Source organism: Thermobia domestica, chromosome 16, assembly GCF_964235325.1.
Source record: "Thermobia domestica chromosome 16, izTheDome1.hap1.1, whole genome shotgun sequence".
NCBI lineage: Eukaryota > Metazoa > Arthropoda > Insecta > Zygentoma > Lepismatidae > Thermobia > Thermobia domestica.
Window position 1 is genome coordinate 160,226,925 of NC_137469.1, and position 21,795 is coordinate 160,248,719.

At 34.9% G+C, this 21,795-nt stretch overlaps 1 protein-coding gene across 2 annotated transcripts in view; it reads right to left on the reverse strand.

Annotated features, from left to right (window-relative positions):
• The window catches only part of LOC145673490 (uncharacterized), an 81,474-nt gene extending 64,381 nt beyond the window's left edge, over nt 1–17,093 (reverse strand). Inside the window, exon 1 of one of the 2 annotated variants that reach the window (XM_081743240.1) lies at nt 16,813–17,093. The gene's annotated coding sequence lies outside the window, so the exon portion shown is untranslated. Of the gene's footprint in view, nt 1–1,893; nt 2,089–16,812 lie in introns of those variants that run through there. The other variant, XM_081743241.1, reaches the window with a different exon arrangement.
• Between the last annotated feature and the right edge of the window lie 4,702 nt (nt 17,094–21,795).

Here is a 21,795-nt window from a genome sequence, read left to right on the forward strand (position 1 = left end):
GAATCACCATAACTTTCACATTCTTGAGGTTTGGACGAACTTTGGGTTTTCGTGGGTACCTATAATGACGCTATTCATTTGATAAGTGTTAGAACTGTGGTCCATGTCTTATCCAGCGTAATAATAAGACGGCGTAAGAAAGCTCCTCTTCTTCCCGCTCATTGCTTTCGAAGTAAAAGCAGCGCCGTGTTGTAGCCATTTCTCTATTGTCGTCAACTCAAGTGGAACAGACCGTGATGCAATTTTTCTCATGTCCACACGTTCCCTCAGAACGTGCAGAAGTGTCATCAGCACTAATCCTATTTCTTTGGCCAGTTCACGAATAGTATGACGTCAATCAGTGTCCTGTGACGCGATATCAGCATTCGCGTGTTCTTCACTCAACGAAACGACCAGGCCATTGCATATCTTTTACATTTTGGCGTCCTTCCTTGTACTCACCTTGCCACCGTTCTGTAAGGCAATGTAGATTCTCCGTAAGCCTTTTGAAGACCTTCATAACACTCTCCTGCAGTACTGCCTCTGGCACATTTGATTTTTATCCAAGTCCGTCGTTGTTATTTCGGAAATATCATGACAATTACGTTGTCTTACACAACCGTTGTAGTGTGTGTGTGTGTAACATACACCGCCTACTACACAAAGCTCTGTTCTTCTCGTCTAGTACTCTTCCGCTTCACGTAGGGAGAGTCCATTCACGCTGAGATAAGGCAGATATCTAACGAACATATGGGACGAAGAACTTTATTTGATTCCGTTGGGTAGCGCCTTCAAAGCAGTGTTGTCCAGAAATTCCTAGAGTAACCTACAGAAGTTCCAATCTTTGTATGTAAGTTAAGAAGACTTGATACACATATCTAAACTCGTCCGTATATATACGCGATATTATGTTATAGAGGTTGTGTTAAATCTTTAACATAAAGACAAAAGATCTAAAACAGTACAATGCGGTACCTTATAAGGAAGATTTTGCTGAGTACGGCGTTTGTTCTGCATCAGTCGTTGCATGATTTGGCTATCGAGGTGTGACGTAAGTCGCTCGCACTCGTTTCAAATTCTATGTCATTAACGATTTTTTTGTGTGTGTGAAATAGTGAAACCGACTTCGTTCAAGTCGACAGCACAGACGTTGGAGACTGGTACTCGCAAGCGACAAGATGAAGAATATTTATACGCTTGTTGTTTGCCTCCTAGTTAATTAGATTTAATATAATCAAATATAAAGGCTATTAGAAATTTTTGATAATGCGAATTTCCAGACACTTGCAGGGAGTTATTCTTAGAAAATTAATTCGCATTTTTAAACCTCTCGCGGAAAATAATATACCAAAGTAAATCAAGGTTATAATTTGTGAAAACAGGTGATAATATCTCGAAAATTTATGGATGAAATTAATTAATTTAAATATCAAGAATGGAATTTAAGGGTAGTCATTAAGAATAGGCATACGGAAAACGTAAAAGGTTTACAAAAGGAATATTATATAAGAAGGAATGTTGCTGTAATAAGTAATTTATAGATACGGTTTGATTCTAAGACAATAGCTAAGAAATTCAAGGGATAAAATCATGACTTACTACATTCTTATACTCTATAATGCATCACATACTCCAAACAACGATGTGCTACTTCATTCTATTTCGAACTGTTATTTTTCCAGAAATATGCCAAGTACGAACCAATCAACGAGTACGAAAAGACTGCGTAAAATCACATAACTGTAACGAATATATGACTCAACTGACAAAAAGTGTGAGAACTGATATTTTGGCGTTGTTATTGGAAATCACGTGAAATGAAGGAAGTACGAGAAAAGGTGCACAGGCAAATACCGGCAAAACTAATGCAAACATAAAGGATAGATATAGTGTATGCAAATAAAATACACGTACTCTATATACCGATTAGTTCAGCGACTACTCCTCTGTAATATCTGTCTATTTTTGCTCACTCAGGCTCCTACAATAGTCATTATCACCAAAGTCCATGATGGAAGCAACCCAGTAAAAGATAACTGTTTCTTAAACATCTAGGATCCAACTTCCCCTTTTAAGGAAATCTGAATTCATAGACATGAATATACTCTCCTATAGAAAACCTAAATGGAAAATAAAAATTCCTTACACATACTACTTTTAAGGTACCAAATGTCGATTTTATTTCGAAAGTACGACATACATAGTAGTTTTCTGTTGGTATACCTATCCTTACTTTGTAACAATTTAAAAAACTTCCTTATATAGACCAGCTATCATCTAGTTTAAGTGACATATCAACGTACAAGCAACATTAAAATTTCTCGTCATATGATGCACTTGTACTGGGTTTCCATTTGTAAAGTGTATACCTATAGAATGATTGTGGAGCGCCCACTTCTGCCAATTCAGATCCTACCTCTCAGTGCACATCTCTTAAATGCTCTCTTCGGTACCACATTTCATAGTGTGTCACAAACCAACCCCTAATGTGTAAGCACACGTATTAAAAGTGAACAAAGTTATAACAATCATTTCAATGATATTTATCATTTCATGTCTTTACTCATAGATTTGTAGACACGTGGTAGACAAGGGAAAAATATAAGTTTTGAAGGTATTTGAGGTCTATTCTGACTTATAAAAACGAATATAATTGTTACTATCTGAAAGCAGATGTAGAGAAAATGGCACCGCGAAAACTGACTTCCAAAAATAATGATGCCAGCATGTAAGTTGCTTAACCAAGGGACATTTTTGATACCGTATTTTGTTGTACTGAAATGCGTTATTTGCACAAGGCTATGTTAAATATATATTTACAGTATGATGACTATATATTTCAGCTTTATATTGTAAGCGTTTCAAGAACACAGCAGCACTTAGTAGAATCCCAGAGCAATTTCTAGCAAGTAGACATTTTGTCCCTTGGTGTAAACCTAGTAGTTATCTACAGACATTGTTGTGCATAGGAACGATAATATATCGAATGATAACCAATTGTTTTCTGCGAGAAACTTATTTGTTACAAAATAAACGGTGAAAAGTGCTATAAGATTTGAGCTGATTTTGAGTTTAACGTCCCTTTCTGCAGCGAGGCTACATGAGACGGGGCTTATTGATTAGCATGGAATCCGAACCACATAAGCTACCGCCAGGTTCTCCTCATTAGAATTGGAATTTTCTCTTTGCAATGTAACTTTTACAAACAAGGAAAATAATACTGCATATTTATTAGATAATTCGAACAATGGTAAAAGAACAAAAAGGAGTTTCAGGTTTTGTAAGGGATGTTTACAATGTAAGAAAATGCTATTTCTAGTTATCAAGGTAAACTTGTTACGATTTATATGGTCGGCTGATAATATGCACCAATTACAGCCCTTGTGCTAATATTGGATTTTTAAAATATTAACGCACACTTCACTAAGCAAGAAAAATATAAAACTACGTAAGTTTTTATCTATCACCTATGCAATTTACGAGTGATTATCGATCTTTTACTTTAACTCACAATTCCAGTTCAAAAAGGAAACGTAGAAATAACTGTCCACGCGAATTCCAAGAAACTTACAGTGCAGTTAAAACATATTTTGAAACAAAACTTTACTAGTTCGAGAATAAAATGCACAAATATAAGCTTCAACTCTAAGGTACACTATTTTAAAACAAATTGGATAAGAAATATTTCAATCTAACAGACCTATGTTGTCAAAAACGAAGAAAAAGTTGAATTTCATCAAAAGAATGAACGGCATAGTGCTCACCTTCAAAGTTGCACGCAGACTGCGATACTCGTTTCGCGGGCTAGTAGTAAATGATGATGCCAACTACAAGAAATCTTATAACGCATTGATTTGACTGGATCTGGGAACTCTCGTTATCGAACGAGGATCTAAGAACAACAATTAGTTCTAATTCCCATATATATATAATTATGAATGGTTCCTTTGTATGTGAATATAGACACCTGCATATAAAATGACCGTCTTTTTGTTTGTGCGAGCTTAAAACGTAAATTGATAAGGAATGTTCTAAGATACGAGGGAAAAAAAGAAAATTTTTGCGAATAAATTTTAAAACTAAAAATTCAGAGCTCAAAAAGGTGATAGGATCCTCTGGGTAGGACGTGAACTAGCGATAAACAGTTGTAGAATTGTTTTCGCTAAGGACCTTCAACCGTATGATTAAAAATAGTCAGGTAGTTTTGATTTAATCTCCTCCACGTTGGCGTTTAGGAAATCCCAACGTATTACACTGCGAGAGACATTCAGTAGACAGATAGGGTTCCAGCAACTGATAAGGTCAACTAGTCTAATGTTACTCAATTTGAGCAGCTTCTCTGCTCCTACTCGATCGTTTCCACCAATTAAGTGTCATTTCGTAATTTCTTGATATCTCTAACCTCTCCAGCGTTATAAGTAATCACTTTATTAATGAGGAAAGGGGACATGTCCTTAAGAGCACTCAGACGATTTGCTTCAGCATTGATCTGTATATCTTTACTTGCAATATATCGGACTACAGGCATTACGATAGTTGTCTCTTCCACACTACCCAGACAGCATGTTTGCTTACCGCAAGCTTGTCTGTCGCTTTTATTTGATTTTATTTCGCTTTGGCTTATACACAAAAGCTTATTTCTGCTTAGCGCAAGCTGTAGTGCGGGCAACCCACGCTTCACTTGCGAGACGCTTTTCTTTAGATTGAAGTAAAAAGCCAGCGCGCGTTCGATTTTCAGTTGTTCCCGAAAAAGCCACGTGACGCTGACTCTTAACTTTCGGCGACAAGGTAGTGTTCGAGTTGTTAGCGTCTTGTTAGCATTCAACTTGAATAAAGGACAAACTTAATTACTTTTTTAATTGTGCCGTCTAGTACTCTAGTACTCTAGTCCCACGTACCTATAATGTCGCTCTTTATTTCCTCATATTTCGGTAACCATGAGGCATAACGAATTATAGTATTTATGTATAAAGCATAAATGTGAACATAGATGGCAGCAGATTTGAGCCTACTTATTTCGCGAAAGAATACAGAACTGTTGCACATATTTTAATATAAACTTCAAGTTTAACTTACAGTATAAACTTTATTTTAACCCTGTGTTTAAAGTATAAACATTTTTCTGCATTTTTATATAAAAAGGTAGAAATTTCAAATACTCGCGGCTAATATAACAACGTATTAGATATTTGTAAGAAGCAACGGTGCGTTGCTTGTCACAACTAAAACGTAACAATTATGCTTATTTTGATGTCTTGCAGAAGCGGATCCGAGACTTGGGTGTTTTGACGGTTGTGCATTTGCTTCAATAATTGGGAAGGCGAGGGGAAAATATATTGTAGCATAGATTTAGTCAGACGGTTAGATTATACTGATTTCATATTGTTTTATCTAAATTCGCTTACTGCAAGCTTCCATATAACTTGTTTGGCGTGTTTTCGCTTGCAAGAAGCTTAATAAAGCTTGCCATTGATGAGAATACGCTTATACTTGGATTGCGTTTGAAATAATTTGGCTTGTGCTTAACTTGTGAAGACAAGCTTGCGCAAGCCTTGCCCAGATGTAACTAACTAGCTTGCCACAAGCTTGCAGAAAGCTAATTGGCTAGCATAGTATAGCTTGCGGCAAGCTAATTGACCTTCAACAGCAAGTTTGTGGCAACTTGCAGCAAGCTTAAATTGCTGTCTGGGTATCTACATCTTAAGAGTTTGTCTCGCTCTCATTTGGTTTGGGCTTTTTGCGAGAAAAACAGCCTTCCGAATTAAAAGATCCCACAAGCCCACAAAAGAACAAAATGTGCGGATTTTTTTTCTTTTTGTGCTTTTCTAATTTTTTTATATTATAATAATCTTTTGTACTTCATATATTTTCAAATACTTGGAAACAGGACAAAAAAGAAAGAAAGAAAGAAAAACACTGGACACACAATAGTCATCCTGGATGAGTGCACGTCCACCCGAGATGGAGAAAGTCGTCCACGGACCATCCATTTTCCAGAACTCCAGCCAATTATTTAGGGCACAACTCTATCCGGTCCTGCTGGATGCACATGCGTTCACTCCCCGTTTCATGTCTCCGGTTCCATGCGCCTTCTAAGTTAAAATCCAATTATCAAACAGAAGTCCACATCCGACGCTTATCTTTGTACTTTGCTCGATCGGAAGTTTTAGATGCCTGGTGATCGGCCCAGCACAACACCCAACCTGGAGATCCAAGACTCATTGCACTTCGGAAGAACTGGGCGATTACGGTGCCACATCCCGACGCTGGGACAATGCCTTCTTATTCAACGTAATGCTTATTTCATCCACACCTAAAGTGGTGAATTTCATTATACTAATTGCTTTCGTTACAATTTGTGGAATAACAAAGCTTAAAGAGAAACAATTTTCATGAAAACCATGGTGCTCTACTATATCTATAAGCAAGTATTAATTGTACAAAAGTAAATTTTGAAATAAGTGGCAGAGAAAATTACAATTAGGGCCACTTTATTATAAATACAAAATAACTACAAATTTCTCCGAAGATGCGTTAATTCTTACTATTCATTAGGCTGTGAGGAAATTTTAATTTTACCAATGGCTTGGTTACTTTGATTTCAAAGTATCCTGTATTACTGAAATTTATTGTTTGAATTAGACGTAACTTCATACTTTCCCACATACTATTAGCACTAAAACGACTCATCTGTACGGTACGAATTTCATCTGTAATTTGCAGAGAAAAGGAACGAGAAACATTTCGTTTCTCAAGGGGTGAAGTATCTTAAAAGATTCAAAAACAGCTAATTCAAATATGAGTAAGATAGTTGATCTTGGGAGAAAAACAATTAGGTAGACATCGCTGCAACGAGTATAAACAAAGATCACTTAGATATTAATGACAAAATTACTTTAGACCTAAAAGTAAGAGTATTATCAGAAGAGAAAACAAAGACAAAATCGTGACGTAAAATGACACGTAATTAAAGTGACAGAAATGATTAAATCGACGGATGACAGAGGTTAAGTGGATCAGTCATGGAAACATGTAGCTTCGATCGGACACATGGAAGAATAATGTAACTCCTTCGCGGAAATTTCTTACTTCAGGAAAAATTCAAGGTTTATGTCCTCAACAGTTGGACTGATAAAAGTTATATGAAATATATTTTTTTAAGACTTTTAATGATGCTCCTCACTGGTGAAACACAAATATCAAAATATGTTTTAGAAAATATCTCGTAAATGTGGGAAATCTAAAACAGCCAGGTGATCAGTAAATAATGAGCCTTAATAGTTTTTGGTAGGAAAATCACAACTCCGCTATTATTTCTGTTAATGGGGTCAGTTCAGATAATTTTCAAGTTATTTAGTAAAATAACATCATTATAACAGGTTGACCTCAAACGTGCTTCAGAAATCTTTATCACATATACGAAAGGAGTTCATAAAGGAGGCCATTTAAGGGGATACAAAAGAGAACTCATATTTTGCATATGTATTAGTTCTTCTCTACGCAAGACCATACATGTGTATACATTCTTTCTAGTAATACACAACCTGACGTAAACCGTTATCGCATGGGTCTAGCTTTTTGCTCTGAAAAATGGTACTCTATAGCACTAACCTCGTCATTCTCGTAAGCTTTCCATGCGGTGATTCTTTCATTCGACGAAAGAGGAGGAAAGCCAATGAGTGACATATCTCGGGAATTTGATGGATGTTTAAGAATCGGTGCCTAGACTCGAACAAACAGCTGCAGTTATTTCGGTGGAGTAAGCTGGAGCATTCTAATGAGGCCTATTCGCTTACCTTCCAATGTCATTCTTCGTCTCCTGGCTCAATCTGTCAGTAGAACTTGAAACTACTGCTTGGCAACAGTATGCCACCTTTTGCAGTCTGTTATGATAACATCCCGACAGTCCTAAAACATACGCATGTCATACCTTGACGAGAATAGCCTCTTTACTTTCTCTGATGAAGGCGTGTACGTTTCCACTATTTGTTCCCTTCTTTCGTTGCATGCTGGTAATAGTGAACAAACATTTGTCCATTGTGATAAGGCGGCTGAACTAATGTTCTTTGTTCCTGCATATTCTCAACATTGCCTCTGGAGATCTTTTTCACTTCACCATTTGATTGGGTGTCAGCAAACGCGGGATTCATCGGCAGGGAGAGAGACTTTTGTCATGCATGATCTCATCCATTTCTAATGCAGGAATATCGACCTCTCTGGTGACTGTTTGGAAGGTTATCCAGCTACAATACTTTTCTACTTTTTCACAGTATTATATGTCATCGTATTAACCCTGTAGACATCAACTTCAACAATTTGATTCGCAAATTTCCCTTGAAAATGCAAAAACGAAATAAAAGTTTGTTACCACGCTGCTCAACACAACAATCAACTTGTTTCTTTACGCCATCGCAATATAATTACGCAAATGAAAGTAAAAAATGCAGGATATTAGTATACTTTCATCGTGTGCGCTCGCATTCAGTTATTAACTATTTCTAGCTAAGAATACGAAATTTATGAATGACGTCTTATATTCTCGTCTAAGTGAAATAGAAGGTTGAAATCTGTATAGGGTCAGGATAGGTTTTGCAAATTACTGTGTATTTGATTGAATAATGGTTCCTTCTGTATGACTACGTTCGCAATGAATACTGTGCGCTCTCGCCACCTATTTGGAAATCGGCTTATTGCAAAGAATTAGAATCCTGAAAACAAAGGGTCATATTTAACTTACGAAGAATGAAGAGAAAATTTATTCCTTATATTGTTAAGACACTATATAAGTTCTCGCTATTCACATATTGAACATTCCAATAAAATATATTGTAAAAATTAATACAGGTCAAAAAGAAACATGAGATTAATGTATCTTCGCTGCTATTGTACAAAGACTCCACTGCCAAAGAAAATACGGAAATTACTCAATATAATAACCTCCACCCGAAAGGAGGTCATTGATGACCTTGGAGGTGAGAAGAGAACAGAGAGAAACAAAATTCAATTTAAAGAACAGATTGAAATTAATCTAAACGAGAGCCGCAGTGGCTCAAAGTACAGAAAAAACAGTTTTCCCTTCCGATGCTGATAGGAAAGAACTCTTCAGTATCCCTCCTCGGATTAAAACCATCAAATGAAGTAACAGATGTTTCAAGACAAATAATATTTGATTGTTCAATTTTGTATTCATTTTGCAACTAATTTTTATGAATTACTTATAACCACATCCCCAAGTACGAAGATGATAATATAGGTAAGTAGTATTTTTAAACCACACAACCAGGCAGAAATATAATCCAATTCAGAGGATCGTCACTCATCTATTGCAGCTCTAGTTCCAACGCAGAATAAAGAATATAAAATATTAAAAATGAACAAACTAATGAAAATATATCATTTGCGTGGGTTTTCTTGGAGTATTCTCTTTCCTCCTACATTATTATCTTAATAATTTTATCACCTTAGCCATCATCATCGTTGCGTAACAATGAAACGTTAAGAGTAAACAATATGTACATACACGATTCAGAAGAGAATGTACACACCCTAAAAAATACAAGCACGTAAGTATAGACGTCATGAGTCACAAGACTTCTGCAGTTGTTACTTTCATGTGTCAAAGAGGTTAACAAATAAGGAGATCGAAAGATATAAAGGACGCTGACATACGCACACTTCAACACACATAAAACGAAAGAATAAATATAATAAAATGACCAAAAAACTGACAATTAAGTCGCTTAAACGTATGTACATATTTCATAATACCTTGCCGGTATGGCTATGTTCACTATGGTTGGTTCACTATTCTTACTATTATCTGGAAATTTACCGTACATAAAATCTCAATTTTTCCTTCACAACCAAATTAAATATTGTTTTATATGAGCCTATGTATCATCAATTTTAAGTTAAAAAATTTAATGTTGTCTTCTTAGTTGTAGAAAACTTATAAATGTTAAAATGTTAATTTTCAATGGCTTTGGTGCTGCTTTCGAAAATATCTACAAGAATATTCTGCATCAACAAACAATGAGCGTTATTAAAGAAGAAACTTGAATTATACTATTACAGTACTCAAGTTCATTTCAAAAGTTAATAAGTTCCGTATCTTCACTTAATCTGATGATGTTAAATTGCTAACAGAAGAACAAACAGTAAGTGCACCAATAATAATCTGGTATTTCATTAAGTAATTTTTTCGTTTTGATTTCCCAAAGGCAGAACAATAAATCTCATGAAACAAATATTTTTAATGTATGTATATCTATATATATAAAGACACAGTTTACACTTATGGTAGTTACTACGTGACATTTGTATTTTACTTTTGTTTATCTTGTATGGACTACATGTTAACTAAGTAATTACATTGAATGAAGTGTTAGCAGTAAGTAGAGGATACAACAAAAAAGGTTCAGAAGGAATAAGCTGAGAAAGTATGTACTTCTCCAGAGGACACTTAATACTCATTCTGCCCAAGCATTTTGTTCAAGGTCAGGATCTAAACCATTTAACTATTTTAGAAAAGCTGTTCTAATAACCTACAACACAGTATGGATAGCATAGCACCTTTCCTTTAAGATTCGAAATGTATGTGGAGATAGTTAATACATACATATAATTGCGTATTTGTGGCTTAAATTACAGATTTTTCATGCACACATCAATTGTTGTTCCTTTGAAATAAAACGAAAATACGATTTAACAAAAAATCAATAAGACTCTAAAAACTGTACGATTCTAGGTAACATAAAGTAAAGGTATTCACATATTTAAGTTATATTTTATCCTTTATGCCAAGTAACAGTTATGATTGAAAAACAGTGTTTCTATGAGTCGACAATTGCAGAGAAGTTTCTGACAAGGAAGCAAATTGTATTAAACGTTAGTTTACTATTATCAACAGAGATCCGATGAAAGGCACATCTGGCCGTAGAAATAACATCTAGAAGACAAAATAAGTAATCAATTTAATCAATCATGTTGAGAAAAACCCACATATATTTAATAACATGATTTGTCTTGTAAAGGTCCATTGTTAAGCTTTCGTATTTCCCAATCACCTGGTTGGAAGCAACTAAAAACGAGATATTTCTCTCTTGTTACAGCAAATTTCGGAGTATACAAAGAAACATATCAAAAACACTATAACCATATAAGTGAGATTATACAATCAGCAGCAAAAATGTATAGCTATCCACTTTTTCATGAATCACTCTGGGACGAAAGGGTAAATTCAGAGGCAATTTCTCTAACCTATGAAAGACTATTGTCAACTTATTGAAAGATGTCCTTAAAAGGATATAACCTTTCCACACTGTTAGTAAAAGAGTTGAGTTGATTTTATTTTAACGTCCCTTTACAGTAGCGAGGCTATATGAGACGTCGACCTACTGATTAACGTGGAATCCAAACCACATGAGCTCCCACCGGGATTCAAACCCGGGTTTTCCACGCCTGTTAGTAAAATAAAATCCAGGTTAAGATATACAATTTTATTTGTTACTACTTAACAAGGAAATCAAACCAGTACAGTCTAAATCTGAAAACGATTTTTCGTCTAAACTGAAATGAGCGTAACAGGAAAGTTATCGTTATGCTTAAAATGGCCAACGAAAATGTTCAATTATTAACATACTGTTCCACTATTTTACAATGATAAAAATATCAGTTTCTGCAATCTTTTACATTCGGATAACAGTATATATCTGACATCTGTACGATGAAAAAAATAATCTATTACCACAGATTTCCTACAAGCTTGGGGATATTTTATGCATTTTCTAATTTCTTCACCAAAAGATTCCAAATTTGGAAAGATTATATTCCAATATTTTGCTGCAATTTCATGCACTGCGAAAAATGAGTTCATTATATTTAACATTGATTTCTTTATATTTTGTTTATTTATTTTGTCATTAATGAAAAGATAGTAGAACTCCAGTCGAATATACATCTTTCCTATTGTCAAAAGTATCAAAAGTGTTACTACTTTTCCGGCTAAACATTTTCAAACTCTTTCTCTTCTACAATATTCATTGCGTGTCTCATCTCTACGCACACATACAAACAATTAGGGACTTTTATTATAAAAGTTACAAACCCTTTTCTTCTCAGTCTTGAGGATGCAACTTTGAGGATGTGTCCCCAACATGTGCTGAAGTGAAGCTCGTTTGATTTCATTCAGCCTTTCATAATATTGTATGCTCCATACTCAGAAAGTAAAATTAATAGTGAAATTCTATTCGAAAGTAAACTAATTGTCTACATGCATGTTACCACAGTTTCTGTTCGCTAAAATATCCCGTACGTTTAGGGTTGGCAACTGTGACTAAACTTCTCCGAACAGTAGGAGATTCAACAAATCTATAAATGCAGCCGTGTCAATACAAATATGTTAACTAAACGTTTTCATATGTAAAATATTTGCCTTGGCCCTTAAATAATGTTCTGGACAGAGGTTCAGAAAATTGGTACAAGATACACACTAAAATTCGTCATTTTAGTGCTTGCACTTTATAGATAAACGTTTAGACCAGAATATACTGCAAGGAGTATTTAGATTAACAAATGATTCCAAATAAAAATATATATATATATATATATAAATGTATTTGAAAAGAACTGTATGCTAGAATCACATTTTGCAGCACGAACCTTAAGATTACACGAAATAGGGCCGAAATGAGAATATTTTGTAGCCTTAAACATTTTCTATTATGGCTTTATGGTATACACTATTGCAAATTGGAGCCTCGATCGCAGAGCCTGAACACGCAAATTCAACGCTAATGTAGCATTGAAACAAAAGGAAGATATATAACACCGCAGTATTATAAGAATATATATACGCAGTAAGCACGAATATCGGCCTGTTTCGTTGCTCCCTATATTTTCGAAAATTATTGACTACATTATAAAAATAGTGTGATTATTTGGAACAATTTAATATATTTAGTGATTCACAGTTTGGATTTAGAACCGGAAGGTCTACGGTTGATGCCATAGACTCATTAGTAAGCAAGGTTTTACAAGTTTCTGAGTCTAGAGACTTTCCAAGTGCTACATTTTCTGACCTAAGCAAGGCTTTCGACTGTGTTGACCATAATCTATTATAAAATAAACTGGCGTATTATGGTGTAGGAAATGATAGTCTCAATTTATTCAGAACTAATCTTAAGGATCGTAGACAAGTGATTTGTATGGGAAGGGGAAAGTCACAAGTAGCACAGGTTGTATATGGTGTACCGCAAGGCTCAGTACTTGGGCCTTTGCTATTTATATATGGTTAGTGATTTACCTAATTATAAAAAAAATGAAATCTTTCAGTTTTACAACCCACGGTTATGCCGGTTAGGCTAAAGGAGACTGATGATGAGTAATGAATGAAATGGTGGAATAAAGAAAGTGGGAGAAAACGGGAGAACCCCGAGAAAACCCACACACATAGGTGTTTGTTCACCACAAAGTTCACTTGGCGGAGGTTGGGATCTAACCCAGGACACCAAGCACCAGAGGTTTACCTAATTATGTAACTAGCCATTCAATTTTATAGTCATGCGGATGACACAACTTTTCTCATTGTTAGCCAGGACTTAAAAAATTAGAAGAAATCACAGAAAGTACATTAACTCAACCAGGATCATGGTTTAAAACGAACGGTTTTTTCCTTAATGAAGGTAAAACCAAACATTTAACCTTCAGTTTAAGAGATATGGCAACCGCGAACAATTTGGACAATGTAAATTTTTTGGTTATTGTATTTGATAACCAATTATCATGGGACTCTTATAGTCAATATATTACCGGAAGATTTTCTAGAGTAATATAATTGATTAAAAAATCTGAAAAATCAGGTACAACAGAAGTATGTAAATTCCATATTTTGCATTTTTTCAAAGTATGTTACTACATGATATAATAATATGGGAAAATGGTAGCCATGTGAATGACGTTATGTTGTTAGAAAAAAAAAGTCATGAGAATAATGAACGCATTATGATTAAAAATAATCATAGTAACGAAATATGTATATATACAATATGTTAATCTACATCAAAGGCAAAACGTCAGAATTACACTACAGGCATGACATACACTAATATAAACACTAGAAATAACAGACGTGACAATGTATCATATTTGAGAATGACAAAATCACAAAATAGCTATGAAGCCATGAGTGTAAGGTTGTATAACAAATCACCTATAGAACTGACACAACTATCTATGGATACTTTCAAAAATAAATTATACTCTTGGTTAGTTAAAACACCATTTTATTCAATAGATGAGTTTTTTGAATGCGATAATATTTAATTTTTGTAAAGTAATAATTTTTAATTTATGTTATCGTGGTGAACTTTAGTACTATAGCACTTATTGTGGATGATGAACAATCATTGTTGTCAGTGCACTCATTGTAGTAAGATATAATTTGACGTTGTCTATGGCTATGTAGTTGATTCGACAATAAAATTCATTATTATTATTACTACTATTATATCAATGTTTGTTACAGAAACTAACGATTTTGTGCTATAATGAAAACCTGCTTTAAATACTCTGCTGTAATTTCGTCTTGTCTATCACTGAATCGTTGGAATCAATCATAGGGACGCTCATGTACAACACACACCTAAAATTTAGCAAGAGTTTATTGTTCACTCCCAAACTTAATTCCATTGATACTTCCTGTAACTGTGATGGTAACAGGCACTGTGGACCAACTTTGAAACACACTCTTCAGTTGCACATCAATAAGTAGAGCCGCTTTAAAAGGGTATAGCAGAACTGGGTAGGGTGAAGTAGGTACGTAAGTTAGGAATAAGGAAGTTAATTTTGCTATTTTAAAATAAAAATAAATAAAGTTTTTTGTCTGCAAAGATTCCAACTCTAGAGGGCATCTAAAAGGACCCAACAAAACATTTACTTACCTTCACTACTGCTATACACTTCAAATGTCGCTGAATTCCAATTAAACAAATAATAATACGAAGCACCACAGTTTCATAATGTCACCCTCCATTTGGTAGGTGACAGTAAAACAAACACTGCGCAGAAATAGGCCCTACCTATAGGCTAAGCGCTGGTAACCCAATGTATTTTAAATTTGTTCCATTCTGCTAGTGCGAAACTGTTCCTCGAAATAGTGCTCATATAAAGGTAACTGCCGCAAATGGCAGCCCCGAGAAAACAACATTTACAGAGAAATCAAACACTGCCAGCATGAGTAACAAGAAAAGTTCATAAAGGTCGTCGGTGTAGGGTGATTAATTACAGAAAAAACCAAAGTTAAAATCTGCATTACATGAGTTCGCGCATTGATACAATATTAGGTAAACAAGCAAAAAGCATAATATAGCAGTTTTTCAAACCCACTGTTTTATTAACTAACCTACAACGTGTATGTCACACGAGGGAAATACACATATATATAAAGCCGAAACTAATAAGATATATTCATCTGAAGTAAATGTAGTGAAATTGGTTAAAACTAGTGATATCCAATTATAAGGGACATAAATTTGTACAATCCACGGCAGAAATTGTTTCTTGATTTCATAGAAGTAATCAAACTATATCGTGACCCTACCTCTTACATGAAATAACGTAGAAATATTATTTTTTCTAAGGACGTAGTAGTGCATAAGAGATGATCAAGTGAAGTGTTATATGAAGACAGTGTATAAAGTATTTATAGAAGTGTTGTACAAGTATGCCACATTACACAACACATGTGTTTTATGCTATAGTGTTTTCCCACTATCGTCGCTTATAGGTATACCTATTGTCATTGACGAGCCTGCTTCATACGGACGCACTCTCTCGCTGACGATCGGGACTCCGTGCTGCGCTACAGTTCTTACTTGGTTATATAGCATTCATGCTCTTTAGAAGCCACCTAGCACAAGTTGGTTTTTAAGTTCGTAGTTTATGCACTACAGTTTTTATGCTGTATGAGCATATGCTGTAGTTATTTTCAGTACTCCTAACGTCAACCTACAACCATTCATACAACGCCCCCCTTAAGAAACTTTCTGAGGAGGTAACAGTGCATTCTTGTAAGTTCTTTCTAAATATAAGTATCCCCTTAAGTACAGGAAATAAGTATTTTCGAATACATTTTGCAATTTATGATGCCCCAGGGGCATTTCTTAAATAGGAAACTCCGTCCCTAATCTCCCCTCTAAAATGTTATTTACATAACACTGTATTCGATGTTGTTTATAGTGCTGATTGGAAACATAAGAATATGTACTGTTTCAGTTATTTCTGAACGGTGCGTAGTTTTCCCACTTAATAATTGGAACGTACGAAATCTTGCGAAGTAATATAATACAGACGAATACCGGTACGTATCTAGCGAAAACCAAATAAAGCTTGAAAATAAAAAAAAAAAATACTTTTTTACTAAAAATTAATGAACGACGGAAAAGGTTTAAAAAAATATAATTCTATGTAACATAACGACAAGTAAACAGAAGTAGTGCTGAATACAGGTTCGTATAGGTCTACTCAGGGGACGCCATCTACGGAAGTTTATCTCGCTACCATTCCCTAAGCGTATACCTGTTATTTAAATGTTTTTCCTCTCGTACTATACTCCAAAGATACTGGCATTTAAATGTATGATAGGAGCGAGAGAGGTGGTACAAATTTCCGCCCGATTACAAACCTACGATATTCATATTAATAAATACCGTAGTTTTGAGGGCAAAATGAATCTCTTAATGACTTAAAAATTAGCTTCTCATTTTTATTACGTAATCTTACGCGAAACGATTATGACGTAATATTCTAAATCTGTACAAAAATGTATGTAATTACCTCATTGTAGTCGTCTATTATCAATATTCCCAATAGCGAATTTTCTATTCGAGAATTATTTCCATTCTAGACAGATATCTACGGATAATGTAATTTATTATTCATATCTTTAGTCTTAAATTTTGAGTTCAATTTAAATGTGAAAAGAAAGTAAACAGAATGACTGGCGTACAGACAATGTTATATCAATTTTCGGTGAAAGAGAACTTCCTCCAATCGATTAACACTGAGACAAGATGAGCATTATGTTTTCTACTGTTATCCATTTCCCACCCACTGTTGCTCCCAACCTACGCGAATTGAGCATTTGTTCAGTTATAATTCAGTCAACGACTATGGAGTTTAAATAGCAGCAAAATAGTAATAATAATAATAATAATAATAATAATAATAATAATAATAATAATAATAATAATAATAATAATAATAATAATAAATTCGAAGTCAAGTACAAATTCCTTCATTGAGCAAAAACAGTTTTAAAACCTAGAAATAGGAAACGTCCGTGAACTTGGACCCCCCACTTTGAGCACTAACGATAAAATTAGTGTCAATCGTTAGTGCATCGTTAGTGCTTATTAGTGCACCAACCCCTAACGTTAGTGCCTAATTAGTGTAGGAGGTACAAGCAAAGAAATAACTAGTGCCATTCGTTAGTGCTTCCTAGTGCACCAACCCGCGACGTTAGTGCTTCATTAGTGTAGGCTCTAGAGCCAAAACAATGGTACACGCTGGCCCCCCCACTTCAAGCAATAAGGAAAGGAATAGTGCCGTTCGTTAGTGCATCGTTAGTGCTTCTAGAAAATACTAAAAGTTTCGTTAGTGCTTCACTATTAGTGTAGATATAGCCAATTATAAGTAAGAAACTCCCATAAGAAATACATGGAGAATTTTTCATTCGGTCAAATTACCGCCAAATTCAAAAGCACTATTGACCTCTGCTAATGCAATCGTTAGTGCATCGTTAGTACTTCTTACTGCAAAAACCGCTAACGTTAGTGCTTCATTAGTGTAAGAGTTATAAATAAAAAACTTTTGGGGGGGCAAGTTCACGCTGCCCCCCCACTTCAAGCATTAACGATAAAATTAGTACCATTCGTTAGTGCTTCCAGAAAATACTAATAGTTTCGTTAGTGCTTCACTATTAGTGTAGATATAGCCAATTGTAAGTCACGAAACTCCCATAAGAAATGCATGGGGAATTTTTCATTGCGTTAAATTACCGCCAAATTCAAAAGCACTAATGATCTCTTTTAGTGCAATCGTTAGTGCATCGTTAGTACTTCTTAGTGTACCAACCCTAACGTTAGTGCTTCATTAGTGTAGGAACTACAAGTGAAAAACCCTTTGGGCCTAGCGTGAACTTGGCCCCCCCACTTTGAGCACTAACGAAAAGATTAGTGCCATTCGTTAGTATATCGTTAGTGCTTCCAGAAAATACTAATAGTTTCGTTAGTGCTTCACTATTAGTGTAGATATAGCCAATTGTAAGTCACGAAACTCCCATAAGAAATGCATGGGGATTTTTTCATTAGGTCAAATTCTCACGAAATTCAAATGCAGTAGTGGTCTCTTCTAGTGGCATCGTTAGTGTTTCGTTATTGCTTGCTAGTGCACCAAGACCAAACATTAATGCTTCTCATCGTGAATGCTTTTATTGGCTACCGTATAGTTAGCTTCCCCCAAATTTTTCTTTTCTACCATCCATACTGTTAATGCACTAATGTTTGGAGTTCTGTAATAAGAGGTATTAACACTACACTACACCATAACCATTACACTATATGTAGTTATTAGTGCTTTTAAATATGTGGGAAGTTTACAAAATTAAAAATGCTAAGTGTCTAAATATAGCCCCGCACGATTCTCAAGTGCTAGAAAAACTATTTACATGTTTAGTGCTAAGTAATTTCACATTAGTGCACTAAACACTAATGATAGTACTATCATACTTTAGAAGTTATTAATGAATAACTCGTTCGGGGCTAATTTTAGATTTTTCAACTTTTACACATTTTTTTAGTAATTGTGCCACAAAAGTGGGACTAAAACTAGTGGGTTGTGCATTAATAGAGCCCTATTAAACACTGATTGCTATCATAGTTTAGGAGTTATAAGTGAATAACACATTCCGGGCTAAATTTAAATTTATCGAAGTTTAAAACAATTGTCTCACAAAGGTGGAATAAACGTCAAAGCTCAGTACAGCGTTAATACTCCAAAAAGCTCTAACGCTAGTGAAATCGTAGTTTGGGAATTATTAATGAATAACTCGGACGAGACTGAATTTAAAAGTATCGAAAAACACTAATTTTCCCATAAAGGTAGGACAAACACTAATGGATAGTGCATCTTTAACGCTTCAAAAAATATTAAGTACTAACGTTAGTGCTATCATATTTTTGGACTTATTAATGAAAACTCAACCCGGTCTAACTTTAGGTTTTTCTACTTAAACAGTTTTACACTAATTGTACCACAAAACTGGAACAAACACAAGCTCTTACTGCATTGCTAGAGCTCTATAAAACATTAAGCATTGTCGTTAGTGCTTTGATGAATAGTCCGGATAGGATTGAATTTAAATTTTCGAACTTCACACTAATTGTCTCACAAAGGTAAGGTAACCACCGAAGATTAGTGATTGTTAGTGCTTCATGAAACACTAATCACTTAACGTCAGTGCCGTCACAGTTTAGAAGTTTTACCAAATAACTCGAGCGGGGCTAACTTCAGGTTTTTCAATTTTTACACAGTTATTGTAAAATTAGATAAATTTTAATTGAGTTCCGTCCGAGTTATTCACTGATAACTCCTAAGCTATGATAGCACTATTGTCAATGCTTAGTATTTTTGAAGCACTAAAAACGCACGATCCTTCAGCGATTATCCTACCTTTTGATTGACAATTATTGTAAATTTCGACAAATTTGAATTTAGGCTCGTGCGTGTTATTCGTTAATAACACTTAAATTATGATAACAGTAGCATTAATGCTTATTCAGCGGAGGACTAAACGCTGGTTTGCTGCATTTCTGTCAGACAATTAGCGTAAAATTGTACAAAATTTAAAGATCTAAAGTGCCCCCCCCCCCCCCGAATTATTCATTTTTAACCTCTAAACTATGATAGCAGTAACATTAATGCTTAATGTGTTTCGGAGGACTAACGATGTACTAATCTTTGACGTTTATTCAACCTTTGTGGGACTATTATTGTAAAATTCGCTAAAATTAAATTTAGCACACAGTGACTTATTCACTTATAACTCTTAAAGTATAATTGCGCTAACACTAATGCTTCGTGTTTCGGGAAGCAATAAGGATGTATTAACTTTTGACGTTTATCTCACCTTTGTAAGACAATAATTGTAGAATTAGAAAAATTTCAATTTAGTCTTGCAAATAATATTCACTAATATAGAGTTGAATCAAAGCACTAACGTTAGAGTTTAGTGTACTAATGGGTACTAACGATGCACTAACCATGTCTAACGTTTTTTTTTTTTTTTTTAGTATTTGAGATGCGTGCGGGGATAAATTTAGACACGTAGCATTTTCCATTTTGTAAAATTCTTCCACCAAATTTAAAAGCACTAATAACCATATATTAGTGTAATGCTTACTATTACGTTCGGGAAATTAACACAATGAAAAATACCCCATGCATTTCTTATGGGAATTTCGTGACTTATAATTGGCTATATCCACACTAATAGTGAAGCACTAACGAAACTATTAGTATTTTCTAGAAGCACTAACGATGCACTATCGAATTATAACAATCTTTTGGTTAGTGCTCAAACTGAGGGCCAGGTTCACGCTAGGCTCAGAGGGTTTTTTTTACTTGTAGTTCCTACACTAATGAAGCACTAACGTTAGAGTTGGTGAACTAAGAAGCACTAACGTTGCACTAAGGATTGCACTAAAAGAGATCATTAGTGCTTTTGAATTTGGCGGTAATTTAACGCAATGAATAATTCCCCATGCATTTCTTATGGGAGTTTCGTGACTTACAATTGGCTATATCTACACTAATAGTGAAGCACTAACGAAACTATTAGTATTTTCTGGAAGCACTAACGATATACTAGCGAATGGCACTAATCTTTTCGTTAGTGCTTAAAGTGGGGGGGCCAAGTTCACGCTAGGCCCAAAGGGTTTTTCACTTGTAGTTCCTACACTAATGAAGCACTAACGTTAGGGTTGCTGCACTAAGAAGTACTAACGATGCACTAACGATTGCACTAAAAGAAATCATTAGTGCTTTTGAATTTGGCGGTAATTTAACGGAATGAAAAATTCCCCATGTATTTCTTATGGGAGTTTCGTGACTTACAATTGGCTATATCTACACTAATAGTGAAGCACTAACGAAACTATTAGTATTTTCTGGAAGCACTAACGATGCACTAACGAATGGTACTAATTTTATCGTTAATGCTTGAAGTGGGGGGGCAGCGTGAACTTGGCCCCCCCAAAAGTTTTTTATTTATAACTCTTACACTAATGAAGCACTAACGTTAGGGTTGCTGCACTAAGAAGTACTAACGATGCACTAACGATTGCACTAAAAGAGATCATTAGTGCTTTTGAATTTGGCGGTAATTTAACGCAATGGAAAATTCCCCATGCATTTCTTATGGGAGTTTCGTGACTTACAATTGGCTATATCTACACTAATAGTGAAGCACTAACGAAACTATTAGTATTTTCTGGAAGCACTAACGATATACTAACGAATGGCACTAATCTTTTCGTTAGTGCTCAAGTGGGGGGGCCAAGTTCACCCTAGGCCCAAAGGGTTTTTCACTTGTAGTTCCTACACTAATGAAGCACTAACGTTAGGGTTAGTACACTAAGAAGTACTAACGATGCACTAACGATTGCACTAAAAGAGATCATTAGTGCTTTTGAATTTGGCGGTAATTTAACGCAATGAAAAATTCCCCATGCATTTCTTATGGGAGTTTCGTGACTTACA